The following is a 5,702-nucleotide window of genomic DNA, read 5'->3' on the forward strand; positions in this document are numbered from 1 at the left end:
ATGGAGCTTTTAACCCATGGATCCTTGGAAAAGGAAAGGTCATGGGTTATTAGGGTTTCACCCTAATCATGTACACTATATAAACATGCTTATGTTGCATGAAATAGCCACTAGTGGCACTAGTTATGTGAGACTTGGTGTGTGGCCGATTTTATAGTGTGTGTACACTCTCTCAAAGTTTTCCAAGAGTTTGTGGTGATTTGTGATTCCATTTGAGGCATTCACACTATTGGTGCTTGGCCCTCAAACTCCTTAGGATTTAAACTCATCATCAAAAGATATGTAATCTCATCTAATTCTTCTATTGTTAAAAGTACCCCATGCCATGTTATATAGGTTATGAACCTTGGAAAATTATTATTTTTCATGTATTTAGACAAACATAGATCCAAGGTTTATTAAGGTTGCATGCACACTTAGGAAGTGTTAGATTGCTCAAAACCCGACAGTGGTATCAGAGCCTAGGCTTGCTTGTTTGAATACTTGATGCAAGTTGCTGAAAATTGAAGATTTTATGCTGTCTGCACAGCTGACTCGCCGAGTCCATGAAGGGACTCGACGAGTCCAAGGAAAAACTCATCCAACTCGGCGAGTTGGTTCATGCACTCGACGAGTTGAAACCCCAGACAGCATATCTTTGAGTTTTGGTGCTGGAATTGGTCTAGAATCATTACCTTAAACTGTTTTGGACTCATAAAACCTATTTTTGATGTGGTAATGATGATGGTGGACCAATTTCAAAGTTATAATCAAAATTTCACGTTTATATGTGTTCATATGATTCTTGAAATTGTTGATGTGGATGTTCATGTTCATATGAGTTTTGTTAGATCATAGGAATTATTTGCAAATTGTTTGTTAGTTAATTCTTGATCTTAATGTGTTTTAATGGAATTCTTAATTTGTCCTCAAGTTATGGAATTCCAAGAGGTTTTCTTTTAAATGTTTTTTTAAGAAGTTGTAGGTTACATTTTCTTGAAGATTTTTTCCCATAAATGATTTTATGGACTTCATAACTTGTCCTTGTTAGATTAGTGTCTAAGTCCATAACTATTTTGGTATGTACTTGACCCGATTATGAGCATGGTCCTTTTGGGTTGCCTTCACCATAGCAATATGTAGGATGATTTAAGGAGAGAAAGGTTTAAATATGATTTACTAATATATTATGAGAATAATATATTAAAGGAGAAATCATATTGTTTAATTAATATTAGTCAAGAATTAATTGTTAATTAATTTTGTGGCTAAAAGAGATTAATTAAACTTAGGGGACTGAAGTTGTAATTATAAGATAATTATAATTGGGCTATGGATCACCTAATAATATATAGGTTGGACGAATTCTATGGGAAGCCCATTAGAAATCGTCCAAGGGATATGTTTAAGGAGTCCATGGGCTGCTTAGGGCCTAAGCAGTCAAATTAGGGTTTCCTAGTTGTAAACCCTAATAGCCTACATGTATATAAAGGGCCCCTATGCCCCAAAAACGTGGACAAGTCTTCCATTAGGGTTTCCATCCGTTTTTGGGCAGCCTCTCTTCTTCTCCTCTTCATCCAAGTTGTATATGGTGTTTGTGACTCCATTAGAGGTGCAACACTTGAGGCACTAAGCTTTCTAAGGCCAATCCAAGCAAGGAATTGATTGTTATTGCTATATAACAATCAAAGGTAATTCTATAAACCCTAATTCGGTTCATAATATGTTAGATCTAAGTTTATTAGTCTTGGATTCAAAGCATGTACAATAGAGAAACCTAGATCCAAGCATTAGGGTTTGTATGAGCACATAGGATTGTTCTTATGCATAAAACCCATCAGTGGTATCAGAGCCTTGATTGGTTTCAGTTGTATGTGATGCTTAACTGCTTTATTTGCTGGAAAATCGATTTTTGGCCTCTGCCCGACCTTACTCGGCGAGTCAGTGGAGAACTCGGCGAGTCAGTCCCTGACTCGGCGAGTCCAGTCCCTGACTCGGCGAGTTCAGGGGTCAGACAGAGGGAATTCCGGGTTTTTGCTGCTGTTTTGACTTGGATTTGATACCTAATTCGTTTTTTAAAGTTAAAATCCGTTTTTTATCTTAAATTAGTGATTATCCTTGCCAAAACAATAGATAATTTCAAATCTTTTAAATATTGGTTGTTTATATGATAAATATGGATTATTTCAAATTATTTGGTAATTATCTAATGACTAAAATAAGATTAGGTGAAATATAGATAATTATGAAATTAATTGTTTAATTTGAATTATTTGTTGTTTGATCCCTAATGTTTTGAAATGTTTCAAAACTTGCCCTCAAGTTTTGGAATTTAAAATTTAATTAAAAGGTTAATTTTTGAAATGTTAAATTCTAAAACCCTAGTAATTTGAAAAGGTTCAAATCTCACCCTTATGGTTTTATTAATTAATTAAAGTGTATAATTAAAAGTGATTTAATAAACACATAAAGTTTTTGGTTTACATTTAATTAAATTAAAAGCATAATTTTACTAAATTAAACCACCTAGTATTTTAAAAGTGTAAAATACACCCTATACTATATATAACATTAAAAGTTTAGTATTATATATGTATGAGTAAACAGTCAGTCTTACCGTTAGTAGGCCTCATTCACGAAGCTGGTCTATAAGGGGTGTTTAAGGAAATTGCCTATAAAATGGCGATTGAATGGGTATCCACTCTTACCCACCGCACTCTTGACTAGTGGAGGGTCGTTAGCCGAACGGGTAGGATAGGACAGAAACCTTCCATTATAAGTATAATGAAGTACAAGGTAACTAAATGCTTTTTCAAATTCCCAAATCATAGTTACTTTAGGCAAAATGTGAAATTGCATGCTAACCCATGGAATTACACTTCCTACCCTTGTCAAACGTTAGTGGAGCGTGTGTGGTTAACCGGCACACTAATTTAGGGATGACATTGGTGGCGGAGGGTGGCTCGATGCTTATCATAGATCAATGGAGCGTGTGTGGCTAACCGGCACATTGATTAGGTGATTGTAGCATTGGGTGCACCACGTGATTCGTATGGTTATTCACACCTTGTTTGTGATCCTCGGCATCCCAGTCACAAATAGTAGGGCATAATCGAGATTAAACATGCCATTGAAAAGTTCAATGAATCTCAAAAGATCTAGGAGTTTCAATTCATTTAAAACTTAATCTTCCTTTTCGTTTTTCATGGTGGAAATTGGTAAATCGTCATTTACCTACCTTCAGATATTCTGCAACTAGATTACGGCATCCCTCTTCTAAGTTGTAGAGTATTGTGTTGGATCCTAGCTTGATGTTTCATTTGGGTGTTACATCAAGAATTCTAATCAACTTAACTTGAATTTTATCCTGTTTTGTAGATGTCTAACCGTGGTATTCCCGAATCCCAAGGAAAAAGTGTTCCTAATGAAAGTGAAAGCTTGATTCAAAGTGAGAGATCAATGTGGACTAGCTTAATTTCACTTCCTCCTCTTCCTCCCGTTGTTCTCCCTAGCCCTAATGATCGAAGACTTGAAAGGTTCAAGATCACCGAATCCCTATTGGAAATGGAACATCAAGATGGCAAACCCGTGTGTGCTCACATCCTAGGGATGAAATCACACATTGATAGGTTGATCATGTTGGGTGCGTCTATCTCAAATAAGTTGGTTGTGGACTGGGTTCTTCAGTCACTCCCTGAATCATATGATAAGTTCATTAGAGAGTATCATATGATGAAACTTGACGCAACCCTCATTGATTTGACTTATATGCTTATTGCTGCTGAATCAGAAATAATTTGGCGAAGTAAGGGAGCATATTTGTCTGATAAATCAACCAACCATGCTTCCGTGGACAATCTAGGAGAATCCACCTGTTCCTACTGCCAAGGAAAGGGGAAATGGATACGAAGCTGCCCGAAGGACTTGAAGAATCTAAGAGATGGGAGAGTCGATAAGTATGACTCTACTTCAGGTATAAAATCCACTATCTAACTCCATTTAAATTCCTATTCTTTATTCATAATGTGATAAGATTACATTTGCATGTTTTGCAGGTTTAGAGAAAAGAGAGGAAGTTTGATGGAAGAGCAAGATGAGTCTGATCACGAAGAAATGGATTTCGATCGCATGAATTCGAAGATCAGATTTTGAGCTTAGGAAGTTATGATAGATTTGTTAGGAGTATATGATTACATAGTTTTTCATTTGAATTTTGCATTGTAAGGACATGTTTTCCGCTGTTTTATGAATAAAATAAATTTTGGTTTTTATCTTATTTGTTTATCCTTGCAATGAAATATATGAAAAATTGATGTTTGTGTACTTTTATTATTAGCAAAATGGATTTGATTCTTAATTATGTTATTTGTGGAAATGTCAAAAATTTACCAAATAGGGAGAGTTTCTCATCGCCCAAGTTTCAAGTGGACAGAAACTTGGAATCATGCAATGTGTATTGTATGATGAATGAAAAACTTTCACATTTGGGAAACTTAGACTAATTCTTTGGCAAAGTGTCAATTGAAGGACTAGGAGATCGAGTACACTAGGTCGTACGTTGATCAAGTCTACCACAAGAGTGACAAAGATATTTGTCATGATTTACTAAAGTTTAGTAAATATGGTTATACTTATAAGATTGAGTATAATTCTGAGTTAACTGAAATAGTTTCAATCAATAGCAGAACAATAAGAAGAATCAAGAAGGCAGAAAGATAAAAGTTTCTCCATTCTAAGAAGAAGGGAGAGTACCTTTTATTGTGTTTTATGATAAGTCTTAATGATTAAGAACCATGTCTCAATTGATCCTCTAAGTGAGTCTTAGTGCAATTGCATGTCTAAGAAGAGGAATCAAGAATTGTAGAAATGGTTAAATCAATAAGTCAATCATACTTCGTTCCAATATCAAGTCTTAAAGTCAAGATTGTGACATTGAGTGAAAAGTCTTAAGTAGGTTTATAACACTCATCAAATGTGAAATTTGGAAAAAGTTTTCTTATTCTTGCACATTTGAAATTGGTAAGTTGTGCTGTCTTGGATAAGACAAAGACCAACTAGGACCAATTGTGTGAAGTGTTTTGTCTTGATAAGAACTACACTGACTCTTGAATATTTGGTTTGTCAAGAAATGTTTCTTGACAAGAGAATCTTATATGACAAGGAGTCAGTGGGAGTCTTAATGGTCTTGAAAAATTTCAAGAACAAATCAAGAATAAACCTTATCGATCATCACTAGCACACGACTTGAGGTTTACAACCTATCGTGCTGACATTATTTTGTTTCTTTGCCATTCCAATTGAGTTAATTGTGTATGTGAGTTCTATAAGTACTCATTTGAATGCATACTAGAGCCTTAGTCGATGGAAAGTACATTGATATGTAAGGACAAGTTACTAAACTACTTGGAAGACATGGTGGGCACTCGTGTTACCATAGGGCAAGAAATCAAGATTAAGAAAGTTCGGTCCATATGAGTTTGGATTTGTCGCAAACCTTGGTTTTGGCAAATTCACATGGATAGGAACTCATACACCATAAAATCTAAGTGTCATAAGATTCCCTCCTTCATGAAAATGACTGTGAGGAAATACTTTCACTAAGAGAGGTTTTAAGAAGATAGCAATTGTGAAAATTGTATTCTCACATTCGATTATGGTTACGGCATCCCTTTCCATAGTTCAAATTGTGAGATTTGGCAATTAGTTTGAAAATTTGGAACTTA

The sequence above is a fragment of the Lactuca sativa genome, chromosome 2, assembly GCF_002870075.4.
Source record: "Lactuca sativa cultivar Salinas chromosome 2, Lsat_Salinas_v11, whole genome shotgun sequence".
In the NCBI taxonomy this organism is placed as follows: domain Eukaryota; kingdom Viridiplantae; phylum Streptophyta; class Magnoliopsida; order Asterales; family Asteraceae; genus Lactuca; species Lactuca sativa.